The following is a 13,343-nucleotide window of genomic DNA, read 5'->3' on the forward strand; positions in this document are numbered from 1 at the left end:
TCCTCCACAATACAGTCCCACCCTACCCTCCGTTCCCTGCGGGACTCGCCCGCTGCAGCCAAAATAGACCACATCAAGAATCGTGCCCACATTTCTGGACCTGTAAGTACAGACTCACCCTCCATCTCCACCTAGCTGGGTTTCACTCCTCCCGCACCCCACCATGATCCTCTTCCATGATCCTTTCTGTTTCTCATCTCTGAATTCCTCCAGCACGCAATTTCCAAAGCGCGGGCATCCACGTGCCACCTGCCATCCCCGTACGGCTCCCGTACTATTCTTTACTTAATATTTCCCTTTAAATCAACCCACTCCTTTACTCGAACAAATTTATTTTCAAAGGAAACTTCATATCTCCACCATAAATAGAAAAACCATCCCATATGCCATAAATAGAAGGCAACTGAAAAAAAACAAGTTATGTTCTAATACACATGAAAATAAATCAACAGGAAAACACTGAAATGCTTGTCTGTGTGCCTGACGAGGTAAACCTATATATAGGTTGTAAATGGAACAGCACCTCGAGGGGCAAGGGTCCTGGAACCCCTGCGTATGGGTTTGGGGAGTGCTCAGTCCTGACAGTTGCTCCTGACCAAGTCCGCTGGCCACACGGCCTTCTAAAGTCTTCAAAACCCCTCCTGCTCTAAGACACGTGGCCTTGGCACCTTATTTTTTTGCTTTCTTTGGGGCCCTTAGGTGTTTTGGCCCCATCTCACAGTTATCTGGGGACTTGTCACCGAAGGTGAGTATCCCAGGGGAGGGAGCGCAGAGCCTGCAGCCCCTGGGCCGGTCCTGCCCACAGCATAACACGCAACACAAGCAGTATGTTCCAGTCTGCTCAGCTGCGTGGCCCCCATTCTCTGCCTGACCCCAGGCCCATCTGCTGCTAGCACACAACCCCGCCGCCCCGCACCCCAAATCCATCTCTGTCCACTGGGGTGTTTCAAAGGACCACAGGAAAGAGCACTGGAGGCACCAGCGGGGCACGAAGCCTGTTCTCCAGCCCCGGCTGCCTCTCGAGGACCTGGGACAGCCTAGAAAAGCGAGTTTCCAGTCAACGATTAACCAGACGCTCTCCCAGCGCAGACACAAACCTTTTCCCCGGAAGCTAGCAAAGTTCTGGGAGAATCCCTGCGTGCACCCCAGGAAAACGGAAGCGTCTTCTGATGTTTCAACGCTCCAGGGGGAGCCATGAGACCCAGACACCTACCGGGAATGGAGGGGCTTCACCCAGACAAGGCCCCGCACAGGGGAGGAGGAGGCCGCTCTCCCTCCCACCGCCGCTGTCAGGGGAGACCCGCGGCGTCCAGATGAGGAGCTGAATCACTGGGACTTAAGTCAATAAGTGGCAGCCACCAGGCAGGCCCAGCTGGAGCCAAACCAAGGCCTGGATTCTCCTCGTGGACGCAAGCCAGGCAAGGCCCCACCACGTCTCCCAGTCACAGAGTCCAAAACTGAGCAGACTTGGGACGCTTCCTCTTAGACCGCAGCCCTCTGTGGGAATGTTCGTCTGGCCACTTTTACACATTTCAAGCATTTTTTTTTTTGGTTAGAAAGGGCACATTTTCTGAAAAGGCATCCAATACAGTCCTTACAGCCGTGGGGTGGGGACGGGGCGTCAGCATCCCATCGCTTCCCGAAGCCCCGGCTGCCTGGACCGGGCCCCTTCTGGGGGTGGCTGTTCGGGAGGAAGGCAAACTGAAGCACAGACAACCTGACAGACGTGCAAACGGAGCAGCTTCCCGGAGGTGCCTCCAGGAGGACAAGGGTAATGAAATGAACCCTGGCACAGCGAGGGAGCGTTTGCAGCCTGACGTCCTCCTGCAGAGAGGAGGAGGATGGCAAGGATCTCTCTGTTGACCTTTTCATGGTGCCAACAAGCTACTGATGGAAAAAAGAAAATGTTTTGATGCTTAAAAAAAACAAAACAAAACATCATCAGCAACGTATTCCCATGGGAGCAGCAGCAGGTGCTGCCGAGAGACAGACAGACGGAGGGATATAATCGCCAAGAGGCTCTCAAACTGGGATCCACGGAGCCAGGGGTGCCGGGTACCTCTTCAGGACTGTGCAGGTAGAAGCAGGGGGCTGGGAACAAGGGGGCTATTACAGCTCAACTCAGAGCAACTCAGCTTTTTCTTCTTCATCTATCGGGCTTCCAGGTAGGATTTCATTTGAAGAAAAGACCCTGCAGTAAAAAAGTTGAGAACCGGCCGGGCGCGGCGGCTCACGCCTGGAATCCCAGCACTTTGGGAGGCCGAGACGGGTGGATCACGAGGTCAGGAGATCGAGACCATCCTGGCTAACACGGTGAAACCCCGTCTCTACTAAAAATACAAAAAACTAGCCGGGCGAAGTGGCGGGCGCCTATAGTCCCAGCTACTCGGGAGGCTGAGGCAGGAGAATGGCGTGAACCCGGGAGGCGGAGCTTGCAGTGAGCTGAGATCCGGCCACTGCACTCCAGCCTGGGCGACAGAGCGAGACTCCGTCTCAAAAAAAAAAAAAAAAAAAAAAAGTTGAGAAGCGCTGATATGTGCTTCTGGTTATATGAAAGGGTGGAAGGAGGCCGGTGCAGTGGCTCACACCTGTAACCCCAGCTACTCAGGAGGCTGAGGCGGGCGGATCACCTGAGGTCAGGAGTTTGAGACCAGCCTGGCCAACATGGTGAAACCCCATCTCTACTAAACACACAAAAATTAGCCGGGTATGGTGGCGATGGTGTAGCCCCAGCCATTCAGGAGGCTGAGGTGGGAGAGGGGCTTGAGCCCAGGAGTTTGAGGCTGCTGTGAGCCATGATCTAGCCACCGTACTCCAGCCTCGGTGACAGAGTGAGACCTCGTCTTAAATTTTAAAAAATAAAATAAAATTCATAGGGAGGCCAGGCACAATGGCTCACGCCTGTAGCCCTAGCACCTTGGGAGGCCGAGGCTTAGCCAGGCATGGTCCTGGGCCCCTGTCGTCCCAGCTACTCAGGAGGCTTCATGAAGCAGGAGAATCTCTTGAACCCAGGAGGTGGAGCTTGCAGTGAGCCAAGATCGTGCCATTGCACTCCAGCCTGGGCGACACAGAGAGAGTCCGTATCAAAAAAAGAGAAGGGAAGGGAAGGGAAGGGAAGGGAAGGGAAGGGAAGGAGGGAGGGAGGGAGGGGACGGGGGAGGGGGGAGGGGAAGGGGGGAGGGGAAGGGGGGAGGGGAAGGGGGGAGGGGAAGGGGGGAGGGGAAGGGGGAGGGGAGGGGGAGGGGAGGGGGGAGGGGAGGGGGGGGGAGGGGAGGGGAGGGGGGAGGGGGGAGGGGGGAGGGGGGAGGGAAGGGAAGGGAAAGCGTGGAATGTGCTAGCAGCCGTCTCTGAGTGAGCGGGACCACACACACACCCAGGCAATCAGCTGGTCTCCGTCCTGCACGTGTGCCGTGTGTGCAGCAGAGATGCCTCCTTTGCCAGGGCCCGGCCTGGCCACTCTGCTCTTCCCCTGGCAGGACCACAGGCCGGGAGGACCAAGTTCAGAAACGCAAGTGACACCAAATCAAGCAGATGCTTGAGCCAAGTCAAGTTTCTGGAAAAGAGACTTGAACCCAGCAGGGACAGGGGCTCGAGGCAGACGTCAGGGCCAGACGTGCAGATCCAGAGACCAGAGGCCAGAGACACGGGAGGACTGTGTCGGCGACCGGAGCTGATCTCGGTCGGTCCCTGGGGCGGGCACGGCCGCGAGAGGCTGGTTTCCACGTGTGTCCAGAGGTTGCTTCATGGAAAGACCAGCTCTGCTGAAGGTCCAGGGGGCACCAGTCACGAAGGTGTGACGAGCCCTGAGTGTTTGTCCTCTGCACAGCTGAGAACGGCGACCACACCCCACACATGCTAACAGGTGCCCGACGTCCCCACAGGAGACCGCACACCACACATACTAACAGGTGCGCCCTCACTAACCCGAGGGCGGTGTGTGCATCCGTAGCACCTGCCCATCCGGCACCATCCTCTGACCCAGGGACTGCGAACAACAGGGCCCCGTGGCCATGACATGTCCTCACCCTCCAGGTAAAATCTCGCCAGTTGAGTCTGCACGTGAAAGTAGGTGCTGAATTGCCTAATAAATCCACACGTGAGAGGTGCAAGAAGGAGCCAAAAAGGGCTGAGCTGAATGGCTCATATATGAAATAATGTGATCATTAATATAAATAGGAAATTTAAAGTCCTCAGCTGAGTGACGGAAAACACCTTAAAAAGCTCAACAGAAATGAAGAAAATAAACCTATAATTGCAAAATCAAAGCATTACAAGAAGGTGTGCTCAAGATAACATGCTACAGATGTGATCGATTCATATTTTAACATTAGAAATGCGTGGGGCATGGTGTTCCCTGGACAACCGGCTGCATGAAGGCTTTCTGGAGGGCAGGGCCAGGCCAGCGGGAAGGCAGCTGGCACAGCTGGGGCTGGTGTGGGGTCCTGGGGCCAGGGCCTGCCGGACGGCAGTCCCCAAGGACCAACAGGCGTGGAGGCAGGATATAAACCGAGCTGGGGAGTAAAGGCTGTGCATTCTCGCGGGGCATTGCCTCCACCACCCCCGGGCCACAACTCGGGCCTGCCCGGTTTCCCTAGCTCTTCTTTCTCCTGCCCTGCCTACCCGAGGCCCCTCTCACCCTGCGCTCCACTCATCTCTGCTTCTCCCCAACCTGCCCAGCTGGTCTGCTGTGTGGAGCTCCTGCAGCCGCCTCAGACCCACCCTTCCTGGGTGGCCGCTCCTCCCCACCACTGCCCTAGGGGCACCTCAAGCAAAATCTGGTTCTTCTCCCCTCCAGGTCTGCCTCTGCCTTTGCTCCTGCTATCCCCAGGGCCCCAGGCGCCCCTCCTCCACCTCATCCTTCCGGACCCAGCAAATGTCCTCCACCGGGAGGCCTTTCTTGACCTCCCTACCCTCCTGGAAGGAACCTCTCCCAGCCCAAATTCCCATAACTAGTTGCCTGTCCCTTTGCTTCCTGCTGAGCTTAGGCTGTATTTGTTCATGTACTTATCTTCTACCGGACTCCTCTCTGTATCCTTTTTATTCTTTCATTCATTCATTCCACAAATACTAATTGAGCGCCTCCTATGTGCTAGAGCCCACGCTAGGACTGGGGACGCAGTGATGAGCAAGACAGACACTGTCCCTGCCGTCCTGGAACTCCCATCTCGGAGAGAAAACAAAACACGAAGCAAATAAACACCAGCAAATACGTCAGGACAAGCGGCGATATCGGCTGGGATAGAAGGTGGAGGTGATGGAGAGGCGAGCGTCGGTGCAGACGGAGGAGGTGGGGGAGGAGACTCAGAAAGCGACGTTCGACTGGGGCCAGAGGGGTGAGCAGCGCGAGTCGGGCAGCTCTCCAGGCACATAATTGGTGGTTGCTGAACATGTGTGGAACAAATGAGCGGCTAACAAGCCAGAAATTCCGAGCGTGTGCCCCGTGTCGCTCCAGACACAACTTCCCCACCCGTGTCACCCCGATGGGTCCCTCCGACTGGCAACCAGGGGCATTTTCCAGCCCTCACGCCTCCTACGGGGCCCACCCGTGTCACCCGTGTCACCCGCGCAGAGGCGCTCGCCAGGACTTGAGAGGATCTCCGCTCAGAACCCCTCACAGCCTCCCTGACATCACCAGCAGCCCTCGAGCTGCAGAGCAAGCGGGTTTTGTCTCCCTGCAGACTCCAGCCCCGGAGCGCCAGGCACAGACGCCCAGCGAGGCCGCCTCTGCGCTCGGGGGGAACAGCCCTGACGGATCGGTGGTGTCCGCCAGGCGACGGCAGAACACACAGAGGCACATTGGCCACGTATTTTCCTTGTCACCCAGGGCCCCACAAATGACCACTCAGGCAAGAAACCTCCTTCAGGTCTAATTGCCCGGACGAGCATCCGCATCTGCCGCCCTTTCCTCAGGGGCCACCTGAACCAGGTCACTGATTTCTTTTTTCCTGCCTCGACTGCTCATTAGCTCAGAGCTAAATGTGTGGCTCAAATACAGCAAACTGTATACAGCTCGATGGCCCGAATAGGGGGTCTCACGCTCCCCCTGGCTTCAACCTTCTAAATAATCTACATCTATGTCCTTCCTGATCTTATTTTTATGATTTCTATTTAGTTACAGGTACATAAACATACACACATATATGTATAGACATATGTAAACAGACATACACACATATATCAATATAAAATATCTACGTATAGGTCCGGTATGTAATACCTACTTTACCTTTTGTCTATGAATATATCCTTTTTAAAAAAAATAGAGACAGGGTCTCACTATGTTGCCCAGGCTTGGCTCAAACTCCTGGACTCAAGCAATCCACCTGCCGGGGCCTCCCCAAGCACTGGGATTACAGGCATGAACCACCGTGCCCAGCCATTAACATGTCTTTTTATATTTATTTCTTATGTTTCTTCTCCCTTTTTTTTTTTTTTTCAGAGACAGGGTCTCACTATGTTGCCTACGCTGGTCTTGAACTCCTGGGCTCAGGCAATCCTCTTGCCTCCGCTTCCCAGAGTGCTGGGATTACAGGCATGGGCCACCACATCCAGCCTTTATATTTCTTATATGCATAAAATATAGACAGAGTTATAAATATATTCTTGTAAGTACCCTCAATTCTTTTATAGAACAAGATAGAGGAATAAATGAATAGACAGATAGATGACAGACAGGAAATACCAGGGAAGGATAAGACAGCCTTTGCTGAGAGAATTCAGAATACAGTTAGCTGCACCCTGTCGTGAACAGAGTATGGAATTAGAGATCAGAAGCCAGACTCGCAGTCCCAGCTCGGACCAGCGACGTGACTGTGAAGTGAAACAAGTTAAACACACACAGCCCCTCAAGTCCTTACCCCGGCCAGTCTGAGGTTTTATCAACTCTTACATGTCTATCACCTAATCTGCGCTGCTCACTTCCCCTGGTGGTAACAGAAATTACACGGGAGGTTCCTGACTGTGCCGTCAACACCGGCTTCACGCAGGACGCTGGCGTCATTATTAGTATTGGAGACGACACTCCAGGCAGCCCGCGTTCGACCATAAACAATAACACAGCAAACGGCACGGCCTCCTACTAAATGCTGTGGGAATTCAAAGAGAGAGGAGCCCTCAGAACCCACATCTGCATTCAGAGTGTCCTGCCCCTCTGACGTCTGAGAGCAGCGTCTGCCTGAAGGACTTCCGTCCCGTGCTTCTCCTAGCACGACAGCAAGCCCCAGCCAGGATCAGTGCGACCCTCAGGACTGGAAACGGCTGCCCTGGTATGGAGCAAAGGGCTGGGGCTCTGACAGCCCCCGCGGTCCCCTGACCACACTGTCCTCTGCAGAAAGGCCAGCACAGCACACATCGCCCGTGGGCCAGGTGAAAGAGGACAGGCCAAGGCTGGAAACCTGGGGCCCTGGGGCAGCTGACCCCTGCGTGTGCCTCCCACATGGCCTCCCAGACCTCACCCCTGCGTGTACCTCCCGCATGACCTCCCGGACCTCACCCCTGCGTGTGCCTCCCACATGGCCTCCCAGACCTCACCCCTGCGTGTGCCTCCCACATCACCTCCCAGACCTCACCCCTGCATGCGCCTCCCACATGACTTCACAGGCCTGACCCCTGCGTGTGCCTCCCACGTGGCCTCCCGGACCTCACCCCTGCGTGTGCCTCCCGCGTGACCTCCCGGACCTCACCCCTGCGTGTGCCTCCCGCGTGACCTCCCGGACCTCACCCCTGCGTGTGCCTCCCGCACGGCCTCCCGCGTGGCCTCCCGGACCTCACCCCTGCGTGTGCCTCCCGCACGGCCTCCCGCGTGGCCTCCCGGACCTCACCCCTGCGTGTGCCTCCCGCGTGACCTCCCGGACCTCACCCCTGCGTGTGCCTCCCGCACGGCCTCCCGGACCTCACCCCTGCGTGCGCCTCCCGCGTGACCTCCCGGACCTCACCCCTGCGTGTGCCTCCCGCGTGACCTCCCGGACCTCACCCCTGCGTGTGCCTCCCGCACGGCCTCCCGCGTGGCCTCCCGGACCTCACCCCTGCGTGTGCCTCCCGCACGGCCTCCCGCGTGGCCTCCCGGACCTCACCCCTGCGTGTGCCTCCCGCGTGACCTCCCGGACCTCACCCCTGCGTGTGCCTCCCGCACGGCCTCCCGGACCTCACCCCTGCGTGCGCCTCCCGCGTGACCTCCCGGACCTCACCCCTGCGTGTGCCTCCCGCGTGGCCTCCCGGACCTCACCCCTGCGTGTGCCTCCCGCGTGGCCTCCCGGACCTCACCCCTGCGTGTGCCTCCCGCGTGACCTCCCGGACCTCACCCCTGCGTGTGCCTCCCGCACGGCCTCCCGGACCTCACCCCTGCGTGCGCCTCCCGCGTGACCTCCCGGACCTCACCCCTGCGTGTGCCTCCCGCACGGCCTCCCGGACCTCACCCCTGCATGTGCCTCCCGCGTGGCCTCCCGCACGGCCTCCCGGACCTCACCCCTGCGTGCGCCTCCCGCACGGCCTCCCGGACCTCACCCCTGCGTGCGCCTCCCGCACGGCCTCCCGGACCTCACCCCTGCGTGCGCCTCCCGCACGGCCTCCCGGACCTCACCCCTGCGTGCGCCTCCCGCACGGCCTCCCGGACCTCACCCCTGCATGTGCCTCCCGCGTGGCCTCCCGCACGGCCTCCCGGACCTCACCCCTGCGTGCGCCTCCCGCACGGCCTCCCGGACCTCACCCCTGCGTGCGCCTCCCGCACGGCCTCCCGGACCTCACCCCTGCGTGCGCCTCCCGCACGGCCTCCCGGACCTCACCCCTGCGTGCGCCTCCCGCACGGCCTCCCGGACCTCACCCCTGCGTGCGCCTCCCGCACGGCCTCCCGGACCTCACCCCTGCGTGTGCCTCCCGCACGGCCTCCCGGACCTCACCCCTGCGTGTGCCTCCCGCACGGCCTCCCGGACCTCACCCCTGCGTGTGCCTCCCGCGTGGCCTCCCGGACCTCACCCCTGCGTGTGCCTCCCGCGTGGCCTCCCGCACGGCCTCCCGGACCTCACCCCTGCGTGTGCCTCCCGCACGGCCTCCCGGACCTCACCCCTGCGTGCGCCTCCCGCACGGCCTCCCGGACCTCACCCCTGCGTGCGCCTCCCGCACGGCCTCCCGGACCTCACCCCTGCGTGTGCCTCCCGCGTGGCCTCCCGGACCTCACCCCTGCATGCGCCTCCCACATGACTTCACAGGCCTGACCCCTGCGTGTGCCTCCCACACGGCCTCCCAGGCTCTCCTGTGCCCCATCACAGGCCCAGGTACAGTCACCAGGGTTTCCAGGCACCTGAATCCGCACCACTGGGCTTCACATCGCAGGAGAAAACGAGACAATGACAACAAAGATCCTTTTCAGCACGTTTGTCAGGCGGGCACGGACCGTCCTTTCTTTTCTGGGGGAGGTGACAGAATTCACAAAGGTAGTAAGATTAACTCTAAATTCTGGAACGTTCCCTACCCAGCCACGTGCTGAAAGTGAGGGCAAAAAAAAGGAGGGTGATACACAGTTGAAGGGCTGTTCGCAAATCAGTTCCAGTGACCAAAGAGGGTCTCCTGTGGCTGATTCCTCGAGGCGGCCGGATCCCAGGCAGCAGGTTATCCGAAGAAAGTGGGAAGGGACTTTGAATACAGGCAGCCTCGCCACCCACCAACGACGTCCCTGTAGCTGTCCAGCCACCGTCAGGGGTGGGCTCTGGAAGCCCTGAGTTTACCCTGCGGCCAGGCCCCTGGGTCCCAGCTGGCTCTTCCAGGGGAGTGCCTAAGCCAAACTGGCACATCAAGGTCCCTCCCTTAAGAATCTGGGAAACAAGGCTGGGCACGGTGGCTCACTCCTGTAATCACAACACTTTGGGATGCAGAGGCAGGAAGATTGCTTGGAGGCCAGGAGTTCAAGACCAGCCTGGGCAACATAGTGAAACCCCATTTCTACAAAAAAATAAACGTAGGTCAGGTGTGGTGGCTCACGCCTGCAATCCCAGTGCTTTGGGAGGCTGAGGTGAGAGGATCGTATGAGTCCAGGAGTTCGAGGCTGCAGCAAGCTATGATCACACCACCGCACTCCAGCCTGCGCAACGGAGCGAGACTCTGTCTCTAAAAATTAAAAAATAAGATTAAACTGATTTTTAAAAACTTAAGGCCAGGAGAAGTGGCTCACATCTGTGACCCTAGCACTTTGGGAGGCTGAGCTGGGAGGATCCCTCGAGCTCAGGACTTCAAGACGAGCCTGGGCAACACAGTGAGACACGCTAGCGCCTTGTCTACTAAAAAATTTTTAAATAACCGGGTGTGGTGGTGCACGCCTGTAGTCCCAGCTTCTCTGGAGACTGAAGTAGGAGGATCACTTTAGCCTGGGAGGTCGAAGCTGCAAGGAGTCTCATAGATCTCATAGATAGAGAGAGAGGGAGATTCACTCATAGATAGATAGATGATAGATAGATGATTGATAGATAGATAGATAGATAGATAGATAGATAGATAGATAGATAGATAGATAGATACGGTTTGACAGATAAATTATATAGAGTTTCACTCAGATAGAGACAGTTTCACTCATGGACAGAGTCTCACTCAGATAGATAGATACACAGATGATAGATACATAGTTTCACTCACAGAGTTTCATAGAAGATTGATAGACAGAGAGACACACAGATAGATAGATAGATAGATAGATAGATAGATAGATAGATAGATAGATAGATAGATAGATAGATAGACAGACAGACAGACAGACAGATAGATAGACAGACAGACAGACAGACAGACAGACAGACAAAAACTAAACAGAATCTGGGAAATGGGATAAGAGACTGAGTCTCAGCTGCCCTTTGCGTTAAGAGACGCACTGAGGCTGGTGGAGGGCTGTTTCCCCTCATGGAAATGCCCAGTTAACAGAAACGGAAAGGTGGCCTGCAGTGAGGCCGACACAGAGCCGAAGAGGGCAGAGAGAGGGCCCCTCCCTCTAGCATTTGGGCTCCTTCAGCCCCTCCAGGGGCCTGAGTGTTAAAGTAAAGTTCGCTTTTCGTCCAGCCGCTACCGTTTACAACCAGCCCCAGTCAGCCGCGAGTCCTGGCCTGATGAACATCACGTCCACTTTCCCACCATCCTCCCACCCAGCAAGGCCACCGCAGGCCTCGCTGAGCTGATCGAGAATACCTGGGGGATTCAAATCAGTGGCCGGGGACAGCAAAGGTTTCGGCGCCAGAGGGACCCAGGTCTGGCTCCGTCTAGCACAGCGACCTTGAATAAACGTCCGGAAATGTAATTTCCTCCATCCGGGCTGCTGCCGATCCCTCCCCAGACCCACTCCCGGCCCTCGCTGGTCTCTTCTCACCATCGCCACAAGGAGCGAAACGTCAGCCCGTGCCAGGTAACTCGCATTTAAAAAAGAAATAAGCAGGCCGGGCGCGGTGGCTCAAGCCTGTAATCCCAGCACTTTGGGAGGCCGAGGCGGGCGGATCACGAGGTCAGGAGATCCAGACCATCCTGGCTAACACGGTGAAACGCCGTCTCTACTAAAAAATACAAAAAAACTAGCCGGGCGCGGTGGTGGGCGCCTGTAGTCCCAGCTACTCGGGAGGTTGAGGCAGGAGAATGGCGTGAACCCGGGAGGCGGAGCTTGCAGTGAGCTGAGATCTGGCCACTGCACTCCAGCCTGGGCGACAGAGCGAGACTCCGTCTCAAAAAAAAATAAATAAAAATAAAAATAAAAAAATAAAAAAGAAATAAGTAAAAATAAAAAACAAAGCGTCAGCCCTGTCGTGGAACTGCCAGCCTGAAACTGCCCCAGGGGCTTCCTGCTGCTCTGATGATAAAAACAGAATCTGATGATTTCAGCTCTAACCCCGGGGCCCGAGCAGCCTCACTCTGTCCCCTCGGGGCCTGCAGGCACCCTGACCCCTCTGCCTGGGAACGCTCCCCCCAACCCTCTCCCCACAGCCCCTTTTGCCTAATTAACTCTTTACAATTCATTTTATTAACATCATTATTGAGATAGAATTCACAAACCACAAAATGTACCCTTTCTAAGTTTACAGTTTGGTGGGTTTTTCTGGTACATTCACAGGGTTGTGCCACCATTACCACTACCTAATTCTAGAACATTTTTCATCACTCCACAAACCAGCCCATTAGCGGCCGGGCGCAGCGGCTCACGCCTGTCATCCCAGCACTTCCGGAGGCTGAGGCGGGCGGATCACAAGGTCAGGAGTTCGAGACCAGCCTGGCCAATATGGTGAAACCCCATCTATACTAAAAATACGAAAATTAGCCGGCTGTGGTGTCGGACGCCTGTAGTCCCAGCTACTCGGGAGGCTGAGGCAGGAGAATCGCTTGAACTCGGGAGGCAGAGGTTGCAGTGAGCCGAGCCGTGCCACTGCCCTCCTGCCTGGGTGACAGAGCGAGACTCCATCTCAAAAAAAGAAAGAAAGAGTCCCATTAGCAGCCTCTCCCTCCCATTCCTCCCTTCTCCGCAGTCCCCAGAAGCCACGAATCTACTTTCTGTCTTATTATTTTGCATATTCTGGCCATTTCATATAAATGGAATCATGTAAGTGGTCTTTCTGATTCACAATTTCATTTTTTCAGCTCTAATCTCTATTATAATTTCTTTCCTTTTGCTTGCTTTGGGTTTAGTTTGCTGTTCTTTTTCTAGTTTCTTAAGGTGGAAGATTATTTATTTGAAGTCTTTCTTCTTTTTAACATAGGTTCTTATAGCTATACATTTTATAAGTTTTGGTAAGTTATATTTGCATTTTCATTCATCTCAAACTATGTTCTAATTTCTCTGTGATTTCCTCTTCTTTTTAGAGACGGGGTCTTGCTATATTGTCCAGGCTGGTCTCAAACTCCCGGGCTCAAGCAGTCCTCCCACCTTGGCCTCCCCAAGTGTTGCAATTACAGGCATGAGCCACCACACCTGGCCTAATTTCTTCTTTGACCTATTGGTGTTTGTTTGTTTTGAAACAGAGTCTCACTCTTATTGCTCAGGCTGGAGGGCAGTGGCAGGATCTCAGCTCACTGCAACCTCCGCCTCCCGAGTTCAAGCAATTCTCCTGCCTCAGACTCCCGAGTAGCTGGGATTACAGGCACCCGCCACCACCCCAGCTAATTTTTGTATTTTTAATTTGGATGGGGTTTCACAATATTGGCCAGGCTGGTTTCGAACTCCTGACCTCAGGTGATCGACCTGCCTCGGCCTCCCAAAGTGCCGGGATTACAGGCGTGAGCCACCACATCCAGCCAACCCACTGGTTATTTCGGAGCGTGTTTACTTTGGACATTTGTGAATTCCCAAATTTCCTTTACTGATATCTAACTTCACTCTACTACAGAGA

The 13,343-nt window shown here is 56.2% G+C and overlaps 1 protein-coding gene across 12 annotated transcripts in view; it reads right to left on the reverse strand.

Moving 5' to 3' along the window:
• The window catches only part of LOC105471483 (rabphilin 3A like (without C2 domains)), a 243,403-nt gene that overhangs the window by 165,009 nt on the left and 65,051 nt on the right, over positions 1–13,343 (reverse strand). For 5 of the 12 annotated variants that reach the window (XM_071082061.1, XM_071082058.1, XM_024789767.2 and 2 more), the window contains exon 1: positions 1,214–1,349. The exons of 3 other annotated variants lie outside the window; for them this stretch is intronic. The gene's annotated coding sequence lies outside the window, so the exon portion shown is untranslated. Of the gene's footprint in view, positions 1–1,213; positions 1,355–6,857; positions 6,880–13,343 lie in introns of those variants that run through there. 4 more of the 12 variants (XM_071082057.1, XM_071082060.1, XM_071082056.1 and 1 more) reach the window with 4 other exon arrangements.

This window comes from Macaca nemestrina, chromosome 17, assembly GCF_043159975.1.
Source record: "Macaca nemestrina isolate mMacNem1 chromosome 17, mMacNem.hap1, whole genome shotgun sequence".
Lineage (NCBI taxonomy): Eukaryota > Metazoa > Chordata > Mammalia > Primates > Cercopithecidae > Macaca > Macaca nemestrina.